The following is a 16,465-nucleotide window of genomic DNA, read 5'->3' on the forward strand; positions in this document are numbered from 1 at the left end:
CCCAAGTCACCAGAAGCTAGTACTAGGGGTATAATTCAAATTTTAGATGTTTGTTAGAGGTTTGTAGGTTGTTTGGTTAGGTACACGAGTGAAAACACTAAATCTGTCCAGCAGGGGACAGTTTTACTGCAACCTAGAAATGAGGAGTTTTGTCCATGTCATGAGTAGGCCCTCACTAGGCCTTGGTTGGACCTAGTTAGGGGGAGTGTCAGAGGTGTTTTTCCAGCCATAGTTCATAGGAATTGAGTTAGAATCATGTGTCACAAGTTAGTGCAAAATAGGACACTTTTCTGTCTAGAAAACAGGGGAACCATGGAGTTTAAGCTTAGGCCTAGGGAGGCCCAAGCTAGGCCTTTGAGTCACACCAAGTTTGGGAGTTACCTTATTATCCGAAGAGTCTATTGTAGAAGTTTGGGAGGTAAATTTGAGGTGTAAGGGTGTCAACTGTACTAAAAAAACCATTGTTGTCATCCTGAAATCACTATAATGAGCACATTCACTTAACATTTAATTTTAGAGCACTTATGAGTGAGGCCTAGGTTGACCATCATAGTTGTAAGATAGTATAAGGTCAGTAGAGTGTAGGTCCTAGGTCAGGGTGAATAGGAACTTGTTGGTTTAGAAAATGCACTTCGAGTTATGAGGTCAATATTAGGAGTTTTGACTAGTTTAACATAACTTAAGATTTAAGTAAGTGGAGTGAGATCATCCAAGCTTAGTGATACAATATAGTGCATTGATATATCATTATGTACTTAAATGTGTTATGTGATCATATGTGGCTATGTGAACTATTATGCTTATAAGGTAATTGTAAGCATGTATGTGTATATAGGCCTAAGTGCCAATGTGCTTAATTTCGGTTTATAATTAGGTTGAGTTGGTGAGAATATATTATAATGAGGTTATTATTATTTTGTGTAGGATCACGAGACGAGGGTAATCTTTCCATTAAAGTCGAGTAAAGCTCTCAGTTGCTCCTACCTGCCAGTCAAGTCAAGCCTTTCTCAAGGAAAATGTTTCAACCTACCTTTTTGTTTACACTGCAAGTGTGTGTTAACCTAGCTTTTATATATAATGCGAGTATTCTAATTTACCTTGATATACATGTATACCTAATCCAAGTGTTCAATCTATCTTTCATATTATATGCAAGTTCCATGAACCCTCAAGTATCTATTGCAAGTAGTTTAACTTTACTTGAAGATTTCTATGCAAGTAATTCCAAAGTCATACCATGCTAGTATACCAAAGTAATTGTGATGCTGAACCCTGTATAGGTTATACTCAGTAACCTTATCTTGACACCTAAAAGTCAGTTATTCCTTAAATTTGTTCATGATTGCTTGACAACTCTATTCTTACCCCTAAACCATGATACCCTGTTATACTTTGAACTGATGCTTACCTTCTTTATATTTTAATACCTATGCCTTATATGGAACCACTAAATTAAACCTAGTTTGACTTAGTTCCTTTATACTATTCAATAACCCTGTTAAACCTCATTACCAAATCCCTTGTGAATAGAAACTTTGCAATTCTATTTGATAAGGTATCAGTCTAATTGATCATGGCCTTAAAGTTGATTAAACCTATCCCATGTACTTCGAAGTTGATCTAGAACCCTTAATAAAGATGTTCACTGTTTAAGAATTTAATCGTCGCTTGGCATCAGTTTTTAAAATGAAAAGTTAAAAGTGGATTTTCAGTCCCAAAGGGGGATGGATGTTTTCTTTAAATAGTGGACCTGGACTGAGATGCAAGTCCTTCCGCTACTAAATTATATGCTTAAAGGTTGCCTAGGGATCCCATTAATGTTCTAGAACCCAGCGAGGTTTGGGATTACTTCGCGGCTGATCACCGGCTATAATCCGTGACGCCATAAAATGGTTTTTGAAAAAGAAATGGTTTTAAATTTTTTGTTACAAAGAAATGATGCCATCACCCTGAAAGTTTATCTTTTGTTACTATATTATTGGATCTTTCATTTCCATGGTTATTCTTTCATTCTTGTTTATGAATTATATAACACTTGTTGAGCATTTGGCTCACTACTTGCTTTCACCCTGATATTTCAGCTAGCAGATATTGTTAGATTCAAGCAGACCGCCCGTAAGACTTGTGATGCCGATTCGTATGTTCGAGCTCAGGTAGTACGGTGATCGTTTGTGTGAGGACTCGGTATTGAAATCAGGTTGTAATAGTTAATAGTGTTGGGCCGTTCCAAACCCTAAACTGTAAGATCTTGGATTCGGATGTATTTATTTCCTTTTGATAACTATTGTGATTATTCGTATAGTTTCTTTTGTTAAAAATGGGGTGTGACAGGTTTGGTATCAGAGCTACGGTTTAGAGTCCCTGGACAGCCCAAATAGGTTATAGGATATATACATAGGTTATAGAATATTAGGCGAGAGTGTGAGTATAGGTTATGTGAATCCATCGTTAATAATTCTCTTATATATATATATATATATATATATCTATGCATTGTTTGGCAATAAACGGCGCATTCCTCATCATCCTCTGAACCGTCTGACACAATTGCTTTCTCCGTGTATGCTGAGTTGAGGCGTGAGTTCGACAGGCTTGAGGGCAAGTACGATCGACTGTTAGAGCGATTGAAGAACATGTATCCGGACACCCGAAATTGTTACAACCGGTATTTTCGTGTAATATTATTTGTGGATTTGGTATAATATTAAAGCCGAATGAAATATATTCAATGATTATACGTTTGTGTGAGTGAAAATTTCTGCATTATAAATTTGCTTTATGTAGTACATGATTTTTCAAAGCAAGAGTTTATTTAATTTCTTTATTTTTGATTTATAAGGAATATTCTAAGCCTTGGAAAATTTTTCTTTTAAAAGGTATTTTGTTCACAAATTTTGAAAATGATTTTATAAAGTCTCTAAAAATCCAAGTTATTTTATGGTATAAATTTAATAATTTTTGAACTTGTATTTTATTTTATAAAAATAAATCATTATAAATTTTAGTTGTCATATTTAGCAAATTACAAGAAAGCCCTTGCATGCAAACCACCCTCTCATTCTTTTCAAGGACAAAGAGGACAATTCCAACCCCACTAACTCTTATTTCTCTAGCCAATTTCCTTCTTTACCCTTGCATGCAAAATGCACCAAGTATAAGTGGAGGGATAGACTTGTCAATTCTCCTTTCCACTCAAATTTTGTCAAATCAAATACCATAAAAACAAGCAAATATCATGATCATTCTCATACTCCACCCACACCTCACTCTCTCCTCCCTCCCTTCTCCCTCCTCTCGGCTCTCCCCTCTCACTCTCGGCTAAAAGCCGAAACCCCCTCCCCATTTTTTTTCTTCAATCCTCAACCAAGCTTCCACTCTTTACACAAGTAAATGTTACTTCCCATACCATGATCACTCATATTTCAAAGAGTTTTGAGTAGAAAGTTTAAGTTTAAAGGTTGCATGTAAAGGTTTTAGTGAAACTCAAAATACAATCTTGATTCTTATGGATTTAAGGTTGTTTTTGAGAGGACTACAAGGAATGGATAAGTGCCAAGTCTTGAGAAGGAAACTCTTGATGATTTAATGGCCATTCCCTTCCAATTCATTCGGCCATGACCATATGGGAGCCGAATGAATGGTCCTTGAGATCATTCTTGTTGTTTTGTTCAATTTTTGCATATTTATATGATAATGACTTGAATTTTGTGGTGAAAATTTGATAAAACTCCTTACATGCTAAGTGATCATCTAGTTATATCTTATGCTAGGCTTGCATGTCAATTTTATGATAGAACATATGTAGAAAATGTGTTGTTTTGGATTGAAAAACCCGAAGGCATGCATGCATGTGGATTTCTCTTAGAATGTTGTAAGATTTTGATCATTTGGAAAGATTTTGTTAGTGAGCCTTAATTTCAGTAGGAATAATGTGTTAATATTGATTTATGCTTCTTGTTGCATGGTAATAATTCATGGTTATCTTTTATAAAAATATATATCTTGTTGTTTCAAAAGCATGAAGATTTGTGATTTGTGATTTGTGAAGTGTAGTCTCTTTTGTTTTGCCATAATTGTACCTTAGGTAAGGATGATCTTACAAAGGTTATTTTGAGAATAAGGTAGTTGGTTCAGTAGAATACCATGTATAAGTCTTGGTTTAAGTATTGAGTTGTTGTTAGTTGAGTTTGTCAAGTCAAAACCTTGGAAAATGAGAGTTATAGTTTCTGTAGAAAAATCAGTTTAGCACCCTGAGGTTTAGAGTAAGTTTTGACCATGTCATTGATGTGAACTTTGAGGCCCAAGCTACCAGAAGTTATTATTTGGAGTATATAAAAGGTTTTAGGAGTTGGTTGGAGGTTTGCATGTCATTTGGTTAGGTGCACAAGTAGAATAACAAAATCTGTCCAGCAGGGGACAGTTTTGTTGCAACTTAGAAATAGGGAGATTTGACCATGTCATGGGTAGGCCCTCATTAGGACCTATTGGGCCTTAGTTAGAGGGAGTGTCAGGGAAGTTTTTACAGCCATAGTTCATAGGATATGAGTTAGAACCATGTGTCAAAGGTTAATTCAAGTCAGGGCGTTTTCTGCCCAGAAAAGCAGGGGAACCTTGGACTTTTAGATTAGGCCCAAGAAGGCCCAAGCCAGGCCCTTGAGCCACATAAAGCTTGTGAGATGCCCTTAGGTCAGGAGAGTCTTGTGTAAAAGTTTTAAAGGAAAACTTGTAGTTTAAGAGTGTCTAATGCACTCAAGAAACTATAGTTGTCATTCTGACATTTGCACCAGTGAGCACCTTCACTTATCCCATAGTTTTAGAACACTTAGAAGTGAGCATTAGGTCGACCACCATAGTTGTAAGATAGTAGAAGGTCAGTAGAGCAAAAGACACAATTGAGGGTCAATAGGTTTTGGATAGTTTAGGAAAGGCACATCGAGTTAGGAAGCCAAAATTTGAAGACTTTGTCTAGTTTAGCGACCAAGTGACTTAAGTGGTGAGTCGAGATCATCCAAGCCTAGTATTGCATTATGGTATATATATGGTGTAATTTGGTGTTAATATATGATATGTGATTATGTGGCTATGTGTGTACGTTTGTAATTTAAAAGTGAATATAAAATTAGGTGCGTATAGGCCTAAGTGGCATCCGTCTTTAATTTCGAGTTGTAAATAGGTTAAGATGGTAAGAATATATTATAATGAGGATTATTATTATTATGTAGGATCTCGAGACGAGGAAAAACTTGCCATAAAGGTCGAGTGAAGCTCCAGTTGCTCCTACCAGTCAGACCAGACCAGCCTTTCTCAAGGCAAGTGATTCAACTTGACCTTCGTACTTACTGTAAACAGTTTATATATATCGATGTAATTATCCTGAGTCATTTTGATATATTTAAATCAAGCGTATCTTTTGTTTATCTTTGAGTTATATAGAGATGCCATGAACCCTCGAGTACGTATTGCAAGTAGTTCAAAAGTCTTTCATGATAGTTTAATGCCATGATAAAATGGAGAGTTGATATATTACTTGATTGATCCTCTTGATTAACATGTTGATGATTCCTAAGTATTGATATCTCATCCTGATACTTGAATCCCTATAGAACCTTACCTTGAACCCTGTAAGTTAGAAACTTATCAACGTGAACCCTCATTGATTGATACCCCTCTTTCTTATCCTAAAGTTTGACAACTCTGATACATCCTGAGCTAAATAATCATTTCTTCATACCCTAACACCCATAATATTCATGAAGCTTATCTTCTTGATGATCCAACACCTGTACCTTGACGAGAAACCATTGCTTTAAGCCCAGTTTGGCATTACCCCTTTATATTATCCATTAGTCTCACTAAATGTTCCTGTCCAAGTTCTGACATATGAAAACCTTTTGGTTACCCTAATAGAGTAAAATTTTGTAAATCATGGCCCTGAGGTTTAATACCATATTTCCCATATATCGAGTTGATCTATAATCCCTTAATAAAAATGTTTACTGTTAAAAGAGATTTTGTTATAATTCGGCATCAGTTTTTGAAATAAATAAAATATGGGTTTTTAGTCCCAAAGGGGGATAAATGTTTTCTTTGAATAGTGGATCTGGACTGAGACGCGAGTCATTTCCACACTTATATTAGGCTTAAAAGTTGCCTAGGGATTCCCGTTAATGTTTTTAGAACCCAGCGAGGTTCGGGATTACTTCGCGGCTGATCACGGGCTGTAATCCGTAGCGTCATAAAATGATTTTGATTAAGACATGATTTTAAGATTGTTTTGATACAAGTAAAATGATGCCATCCCACATAGTTTTATCTCTCGATATCATTGGTTATGTCTTTCCATTGTCATTCTTAAAGGTATATCTCGATTTATGTTTTGTGTCATACTGTTAGCACTTGTTGAGCATTTGGCTCACTCCTTGCTTTACCCTGATATTACAACTAGCAGCTATGGTTAGATTCAAGCAGACTGCCCGTAATACCTGTGATGCTGATGCTTATGTTCGAGCCCAGGTAGAATAAGTAATAATAGATTGTGTGAGGACTCGGTATTTATATTCAGATGTAATAGTTGGTAGTGTCGGGCTGTTCCAAACCCTAAACTGTAAGATCTTGGAGTTGGTTGTGTATTCTTCTTTTAAAATGTTGTAATAGTTATATTTAATTTGTTGTTTAAGTTGGGGGCGTGACAGGTTTTGGTATCAGAGCTACGGTTTAGAGTCCCTGGACAGCCCAAATAGGTTATAGGATATGTGTGTAGGTTATAGGTAATATGCGAGAGAGTGGGTTAAGTAAATTATTATTAATACTCCTCTTATTGGTTGTCAGCAAAGGGCGCATTCCTCGTCATCCTCTGGGTCGGACGACACTATTGCTTTCTCCGTGTATGCTGAGTTGAGGCGCGAGTTCGACATGCTTCAGGGCAAGTACGACCGACTGATAGACCGACTGAAGAACGTGTATCCGGACAGCTGAAACTACGAAGGGAAGCCCAAGGAGTAGATGACTGCGAGACTTGAGACCTTGGTTTAGTACGTCAACACTAAGCTTGAGGAGATGCCAGCGCACTGGGACCGTACCAGCCAGTATGTCATTCAGATGGTGGTGGTTGAGCTCCAGAGCATTGTGAAGACGCTTCGAGAGGAAAAGACTACCAAGCCCCGTTCAGATGGAGTGGAGCCTTAGTTCTTTCCATTTACCTTTCATGTTGTTGTACTATCAGACTCTGTGGAATCCCCAGTTATTCTGTTGTTCCTTTAAATAAGCCTGTTATTCCTAGAATCAGACTTTGTCCTAATCCTATGTATTGTGACCTTTAAAATTTCAATAATTATGTTCTATTGTTCCATTTGCTCTCAACTGTTATTTTACGTTTTTATATGCATCATCATATCTGCTTAATTTGGAAACTTGACCCCATATGTAAATAAGAATGCCATGCGATACCCTAGAATAATTTTATCATTCATATCTGTTTTGACATAACTCTTATTTTAGGATTATGCCTCCCAAAAAGAAGAACCCAACAACCACATCCACCACAGACCCAAACATTCTTCGATTACTGGAAACCTTGCAACAACAGACCAATGCAATAGCTCAACAACAACTAACCCTTCAACAACGAATTGAAAACCAAGATAACCGTGAGCCACACCAACCACCTGAACCACCAGTACCACCTACACAAATTTTCACTTTCAAGGCTTTTCAGAATGTGAATCCACCTGCATTTCATGATACCACTGATCCAGTGATAGCTAACACATGGATCAAGGAGATGGAAATGGCTTTTGAGTTGGTACAGTTAGGAGACGATCAGAAGACGCTGTATGCTACATACTTCTTGAAGGGAGAAGTCATCTATTGGTGGAAATCAGTAAAAGCTATGGAAGTCACTCAACAGGTTTCTTGGGAGAGATTTAAGAAGTTATTTCTGGACAAGTATTATCCTAAGTACATGCAGAATCAGATGGAGCTAAAATTTCTTGAGTTGAAGCAAGGGAACATGACTGTATTGGAGTATGAGAAGAAGTTCACTGAGTTGTCAAGGTTTGTGACAAAGTATACCAGCAATGAGGAGGAAAAAGCAAAGAAATTTCAGCAAGGATTGGAGCCTTGGATCAGAGATAGGGTGGCTATGTTTGAGCTTGAAACTTATGCGGGAGTAGTACAGAATGCTGCTCTGATTGAGAATAATGGGATGCAGTCAAGGAAAGAGAGGGATAACAAGAAAAGGAAGGTTCCATTTTATGGAGAAAAGTCTGAAGCAGGAAGTTCACAAGATCAGAGTGTAAAGAGGATTGGTTTCCAGAAGGGTGGAAATTTTCAAAAGAAAGGAAATTTGGGTAAAAGGCAAGAATCGAAAGGGAACAATCAGGCAAGCCAAGGGCAAGTTGGAGAAAACAGGTTCTAGAGGCCAGAATGCAAGCACTGCGGAAGAAGGCACCCCGGAGTGTGTAATAAGCTGAGCATGACATGCTATAGGTGCAATCAGAAGGGACATTTGGCGAATGAGTGCAAGATGCTGAAGCCAGGAGTTACGTGCTACAAGTGTGGGAAGACTGGACACATAGCTAGGGAGTGCAAGGCAACCAGACCAGTCAAAGCTATGATGAATGTGGCAAGTACCAGTGCAAGCGTGCCAGCCGAGGTATTGGCATTACCTCCACCACCCGCACCAACCCCGCAAGCAACAGCAAGGACATTTGATTTAAAGATGAAGGATGCTGTACAGAATTCAGAGGTGATAGCAGGTACACTTTTACTCAATAATGTCAAACCTAAAGTATTGATTGATTCGGGAGCAACAAGATCTTTCATATCAGAATCTTTTGTTGATAAGCTTCAATGTGAGAAAATGATTATGAGTGAGGTAGTAAATGTGGTAATTGCGAACCAAGAGAAGATTCCTGTGAATCAATTTTGTCCAAAGTATGAGATTGATATTTCGGGGTATAAGTTTTCAGCCGACTTGATACTCTTCAAGTTGGGAGAGTTTGATATAATTTTAGGAATGGATTGGTTAGGAGAGAATAGCGCTCAGATTAATTGTAAGACCAATAAAGGGTATTTAAAGACGAAGAGTGGAGAGAAGGTAGTATTTAAGGGGCAGAGGCAAGAACAACTATTTCTTACAATTGTTCAGGCTAAGAAGCTACTTAGAAAAGGTTATGAGTCGTTCCTAGCTTATGTAGTGGATTCGGAAAAAGGCATCCCCAGCATGGAAGATATCCCTGTATTTAATGAGTTCCTGGATATGTTTCCCGATGAACTACCAGGCTTACCACCAGATCGACAAATCGAGTTCGAGATCAACCTTGCTCCAGGCACAGAACCAGTTTCCAAGGCCCCGTATAGGATGGCACCAGCAGAAATGAAAGAGTTGGCGAGCCAGCTACAAGAATTATTGGATAAAAGAGTGATACGACCAAGTATATCGCCATGGGGAGCACCTGTTCTGTTTGTAAAAAAGAAAGATGGGAGTATGCGTCTATGCATAGATTACCGGGAGTTGAATAAGGTGACGATCAAGAACCGCTACCCGCTACCAAGGATAGATGACCTTTTTGATCAGTTGAAGGGAGCAAAATGCTTTTCGAAGATTGATTTGAGATCGGGATACCATCAATTAAAGATCAAAGAAGAAGATGTTTCCAAGACCGCATTCAGGACCAGATATGGGCATTATGAATTCCTAGTAATGCCGTTTGGATTGACCAACGCTCCGGCCGCATTTATGGATCTAATGAATCGGGTATTTAAGAAGTATTTGGACAAATTTGTCGTAGTATTCATTGATGACATCCTTATTTATTCTAAGTCGGAAGAAGAACATAAGCAGCACCTCTGGATAGCATTGGAGATACTCCGATAAGAGAAGTTGTATGCCAAGTTTACCAAATGTGAGTTTTGGTTAAAGGAAGTTCAATTTTTGGGGCATGTCATTGGAAATGAGGGAGTTAAAGTGGATCCGGCAAAGATTGAGGCAGTTATGAGTTGGGAGAGGCCAAAGACTCCTACGGAAGTGCGAAGTTTTCTAGGATTGGCCGGATACTATAGAAGATTTGTCAAGGATTTTTCAAAGATCGCCATGCCATTGACCAAGTTAACCAGAAAGAATCAAAAGTTTGAATGGAGTGCAGAATGTGAGGATAGCTTTCAAGAGTTGAAGTAGAAGTTGGTAACAGCTCCGGTGTTGGTACTTTCAGATGATCAAGGGAACTTTGTAATATTCAGCGACGCTTCGCATAAGGGTTTGGGTTGTGTGTTGATGCAACACAGTAAAGTGATCGCATATGCGTCAAGACAATTAAAACCGCATGAGTTAAAATACCCGACGCATGACTTGGAACTAGCCGCCATAGTGTTCGTACTTAAGATTTGGAGACATTACCTCTATGGAGAGAAGTGTGAAATCTACACGGATCACAAGAGTTTAAAGTACATTTTTACTCAGGAGGAGCTCAATATGAGGCAGAGGAGATGGCTGGAATTGATCAAGGACTATGACTGTTCGATAATTTACCATCTTGGAAAGGCGAATGTAGTGGCCGATGCTCTGAGTAGGAAGGAGAGACTGAATATGATAATAACATCAAAAGAGTTATCTGAAGAAATCGAAAGATTGGAATTGGAACTTTGTGCTTATGGAAAAGTCGAGGAAGTTTGTCGTGCAATGACCTTTTAGCCAACACTAGTGGAAAAGATAAAGAAGTATCAAGAAAAAGTAATGGAGAAAGAGAAGAATCAGTTATCTGGAGAGGAGATTAATACTCAAAGGGATGAGCAAGGGATACTAAGATTTTCATCCAGAATATGGATTCCTCATGTACCTGAATTAAAGAGTGAGATCCTCCATGAAGCCCACAATCCGATATTTTCAATCCACCCGGGATAAAAAACATTTATCGATCCAACACGATCTAGAACGTACTAATATTCCATAAATATAAATAGCCAATACATTATTGTATTTTGTACAGATTATCATTTGCAAACAGTAAAACTATATAGTTTCCAGAGAAAAACCTTAAAAATTCATCGTGTTCTTCATAATCAAATGCACAAACAAAGGCGTTATCGAACTCCGATTAGAGCGTGCCATATATCAAATCGAAGCTTTCGAAAAGTTCTTTCATATTCAATCATCCATTTCAGTGTAGAAATTAAGGTGATTTTCTTATTTAATTATTTTAATTCGAATTATTTAGTAATTAAAATATGAATTTTTGTTCTTGATGTTGTTTGTGTGATTTGATGCTAGAATCATGTAGATCTTTTCTTCCTCGTGATTTTGGTTTATTATATGTCAAATTTGAAGTTCAATAACATGTAGAAAAGTTGGCTTGATTCTCGAATTGAAGAACTAGGGTTTATGTGTTTGAATGTTCTTCGTTAAAAATTAGGCGTTTATTTGTTAAGGGTTATTAGATGAAATTGATTACACGGTTGTGTAGATCGTTTAAAAACGATTCGAATGGTATGATTGAAATCAACAGATGATACCGGGAAGTGGCTCGTCGGAAAATCGATTGAACCGGTGGCGATATTTTCAGTTGATTATTCTATTCAATCTGTGCATGGTTTGAAGTTTTTGTTGCTGCAGACGTGTTTCTAGGGAAGAGACTTTCATCCCCTGTTAATTTTATGCATTTTTGGGCAGTCTGTAGCTCCCCGGAAAGCTTGGTGGCCGCCGTTAATGGCCTGCCACCGGAGTTGCAGTCGGGGAAGACGACGGGGAAAAATTACCCTTTAGTACCTAGAAGTTTTCCCTGATTTGCAAATTTAATATTTTGGTTTTAAAAATTTATAAAATCTAGATTCCTGTTTATAAAATTTCAAAAATTAGATTTCTATTTAATTATTTTCAGAAAATGTATTTTCTTTTTAAAAATATTTTCAGAAATTGATTTTAAATTATTTAAAATCTCAAAATTCATTATTTAATTTCTAAAAATTATTTTTATGTTAAAAATAAATCTTAATTAATCATCTGTGATAAGGCAAGTCCTTCTGAACCTTTCTTCGAGATATATTGCAAATATTTCTGAACTTTTTTATAACATGTTTCTAGTATTCAAAAAAAAATCTTGTTTTACATTGCAAGCGCTTTAAACTAGTCAACCTTGAACACTACGCCATAAGTGCACTATTGTAATGCCTAAATTGTGTTACAATAGGCCCAAAAAGCGTTACAATAGGTCTACTGTAACACCAGAGGCGTTACGTATATGAGCATTATAATAGACACCCTAATGTAACATTTCACTGATCTATTATAACAGAGAGGAAAACATTACAACATGCACCTAGTAACACTAACATGCCCAAATGTAACATAAAATGAGTGATACAATAGTTTGATCAAGATTGCATAAGTGGGACCCACAAGGTGGGGTCCCACAGCCTATTGTAACAGTCTGTTTTATCTATTGTAATACCAATTTTTTATAATTAAGCAACACTAGCATATGTAATATAACACTATATGTAAACATATATTACACTAGAATAGTCAAATGTAACAATCCCATATATAATTAATAAAATATCAAATTTGCATACATGAGTCTCAATTTTTCGAACCAAACTATTAAATAACAGTCTCAATTCTCCAAACCATACCACTACATAAAAGTCTCATCTTTAACTCCAACAACTACAACATAAAATCCAAGCTATCCTTGGATAGGAAAAAACTACTCGTTGACTATCCTTTGAAATGAAATTATACCAAATAACCAGGCAGAGAAGCACTTTTTTCCCTTCTACACTTTCCTGATCTGGATACGAAATAATCAGCAGAGAGCTACTTGTTCTCCCTCATTCACCATTCCTTGCTCCTTACACAAGTCACACCAAATTGCATAAGAATTAATACAAAATGCATTTTGGACTTAGACAGGGGAAATGAGGATTTTGCAATAGATGCTATCTACGCGAATTATATTAAAATATACTAAAAGAAAAACAAGTAAGAATTACACACAAAACTTATTTAATTTGGAAGAGACTACCTATTTGGCAAGTCCTTCTTCCAAACCTGTACTGCTCATCAACAGACCACTGTGCTTGAGGCCTAACACTGAATCAAAAAGAAGAGAACTAGAAGTACTTGTAGCTTGAGGCACTCTAATACCTCCTGCGTATAAGTCCAATGACAAGCGTTTATCCACTTCTTATGTGATCTATAACCTTAACATTGATAAAAGAAACAACAACCTTAAGCATTTATAAAGACTAAACAATGTACCAAACTAGAGCATCTAAAGATCAACTTACAGGATAACCATTATGGCTATTACTCCTGAGTTTTACTTACAAGTTCCTGAGTTGGAAGAGATTAACAAAATGAGTGTATACATTGCCGATACAAGCCCCCCCAGTGTGGTTAGTGTATACCAGCGACAGTTTCAGAAAGATTTCTCAGCATTTCTCAAGTGTCGTTCTGAGGAAATGGTTATTGGAAGGCGCATGGTTTTTCCATTGAACTGGATGCTTCTCAAGTAAACTGGAACGTCTATGAGAATGACGGTGCCTGCAACATTACCAAGTGTATAAGATCAGTAGAAGAATCCTTACTTGTTAGCATTCAAACATTGAATCCATTTGCAGTAAAGCTAGCTTGCGGATATAACAAAAAAGCTAAAGGTTTTTATGTTTCCCTATATGTCAACATGCAATGATATAAGAAAGTTAAGATAACAATAGCTACATGCTATGAAACTTTTAATACCGAAGCTTGATTTGACATGTCTAATTCTAAGATAAACTTATAAAAATTATATCCATATTGTCTACCGTTCTCACTTTTTTGTCGAGTCCGAATGTTAGTTCGAGTTCGATGCAGATGATGTAAAATTTCTTGTTCCTTGAAGTGAAATATTGTATAAGAGCTAAGTTGCAAGTTAATTACAAATTGAATATTATCACCGGGCAAACTAAACTGTTGCAGGAAGGCAAATTCAGTTTTAGCACCGAAAATGAAACAATCGTAACAAAGTTACATTTTATTGCTCATCAATGCCATAATTCTTTTATTTAAAAATAGCAGTTGTAAAATGTCGCATGCTTGTATAAGGAAGGAGTCTGGATAGTGCCTGACCAATATCAAGAGTGAGAAGCAAAATCAACCTTGCAGACCAATTATACCTGCACCAAATAAAACCTTAATAAATCAATATCAGAGATGATATGTTGATTCAAGTGTTAAGATCCTAATATTATAGATACTTTATAAATTGATATGCCGATATCAACAACTGGATACCCCTAAAATTTCATGTGGTAAAGAAAGCCAACAAGGCATCAATAACCATTCATTTATCTATCAGCAAGATTTTGGGAAATCAATATGTAATATGCTTTTCTTATTTCAACTCAGAGACTTACCACATGCAACCCTTCCACCAGCATTTCTGGTGCTTTTGCTAAGTTCATGACCACCTGAACAATTAATGAGTATGAGTCAATCAATATGATTTACAGATGTAATACATTCTGTGCTAAAAGCACTTGCATATCTTACTAGATATACATGTTTGGATGTCTAGTTTAGTCTATCAAATTCTAGTAGAAGTAAGAACTCAGACCGAGACGACTCATGTGACCAATCACAGAGAACGAAAATAATACCAGATTTCTATATGATGTCTCATTGTTTACACAAACCTCTTCTATCAAACTAGTACAATGTATTTTGTACAACCTAAAAGAGTATCTGTATTGTGTACATATCATCCCTACATCCCTCCTTTCCCCAGGGATTTATGGAAAGCAAAAAAATAAGGGGGGAAAGAAGTAACATGGTAACTTTTGTTTTTTAAACATGGTAAACAGTAAGATTTTAATTTTTTAAAAAGTGAGAACGGTAGACATGTCTTATAATAAAATTTTATATTCTTTGTATGACATGCCTAATTCTGAGATAAATGCTCTACTGTAAATGCACAGAATTTGGCATAGGAACATATCCATTTGACAAAGTGATAAAATTGCCGACTAGAAAACTTGAACCATGAAACTTGCTAAAAGAAGAATCTGAATTTCACTTGAACATAATTTTCCCAAAGAAGAAAAACAACTCCTCTCTTCTTTTTGGAGATCGTCTCTATGACAACATCAGTATACTGCTCCCATCCTTTCTTGGCATGAGAATTTGCCTGATGTAGCCTAACTGTGGAGGAATCAGAAAGTGTAAAAGCAGTAAACATAACCAAAAAGACCATATAACAACCCTGCAAGCCATAAGTATAAGAAAGTGGTGCAGGGAAACAGGTGTTTATAAGAAATGATTACTCGCCCATTAAATATCTTCAGATACAACAATATGCTTGCACATAATAGAATATTAAGATCTAGCAAACAAGCCTATCCACAGCAGTATAACTATATCTTACAATTTACCTTGAAGAATGCAAAACAAATGAATGGTTAAATAATTATATGCCTAAAGAAAATAAAATAACAGACAACTATCAACTAACTACAGTATACCACAAAAAATTGGAGTTTATTTGGCAGCACTCCGCTTAACCGCATATATTATAATTTTATTTATAATAATTTCCTGTTACCACAAAGTTTACTTATTTGGTGTGCAGGACAAACATAGATGTGATGAAATGCCTACGGTTTCAATTTATATGTACCAAAATTTCAAATGGTAGTACATAGGTTCGCTGAAAGTAGGAAAAAATAATTTAGTAATAATCTCTTAATCCTCCATAGTAAACAACAAAAGTAGAAACAATTTAATAATGCTATAAAATTTTAGGAGAATACAATGATGAGAAACGAGCAAATAGAAATATTAGTTACCTCCTGCTGCTTGACTTTCATTTCAGAGGTCACCTGCTGCTTTCTGGTATAAGCAGTACTCTTCATCCATACACTGAACTAGCACCCTGTATTTTTTATTAAAAAATTATGAATTTCATGCCACGATTCTTAAGTGGTTTGTTTATAAAATGTTATTGCTTCATGATTCCTTACAGTTATTCTTTACAGATTTTTCCAACATCGAAAATGTAATGTGATAAAAATGAAAGGAAAAAAAAAGCTTGGATGTAAACTGGAACCCCTTCATCTCTTACATCAAAGCTTTTGCACGCTTGTGGTGGACTTTCTTTCCAAATATCGTATAATCTGAAGACCCTGACATAATAGCAACCCTTGGTAAATGCAGTAGTTCGCAATCTACATACATTATATAGTTGAGAAGATAATATATGTAACCTGATCGTACGGAAATTGGAATTTCACAAATAACAATAACAGAGCATTAATGCTTTTAACTGAGTTTCTCAAACATGGTGTGACGCGGAAAATTAAAATTTTAAGTTACAGAAATATTGGGCATGTTTGGATCCCAATATTAAGTAACTTATTGACTTTTAATCCCGTAAGTACTTATCGACGAGTGTTTGTCGACCCAACTTATAAGTTGTAAATTCAACTTATA

General features: G+C 36.3%; 1 long non-coding RNA gene across 8 annotated transcripts; it reads right to left on the reverse strand.

Annotated features, from left to right (window-relative positions):
• Positions 1–12,595: 12,595 nt before the first annotated feature.
• Positions 12,596–16,306, reverse strand: LOC141720324 (uncharacterized). 8 transcript variants are annotated; one of them, XR_012574238.1, is made up of 7 exons: positions 16,240–16,306; positions 16,098–16,158; positions 15,823–15,908; positions 14,395–15,178; positions 14,108–14,154; positions 13,325–13,540; positions 12,596–13,197 (listed from the first exon to the last, which is right to left on the reverse strand). It is a non-coding gene; the product is annotated as an uncharacterized LOC141720324 (long non-coding RNA). The 8 variants fall into 8 exon arrangements; XR_012574237.1 differs by having other exon boundaries at positions 15,997–16,158; positions 16,240–16,254; XR_012574235.1 differs by lacking the exon at positions 16,240–16,306 and having other exon boundaries at positions 16,098–16,230.
• Between the last annotated feature and the right edge of the window lie 159 nt (positions 16,307–16,465).

This window comes from Apium graveolens, chromosome 4, assembly GCF_009905375.1.
Source record: "Apium graveolens cultivar Ventura chromosome 4, ASM990537v1, whole genome shotgun sequence".
NCBI lineage: Eukaryota > Viridiplantae > Streptophyta > Magnoliopsida > Apiales > Apiaceae > Apium > Apium graveolens.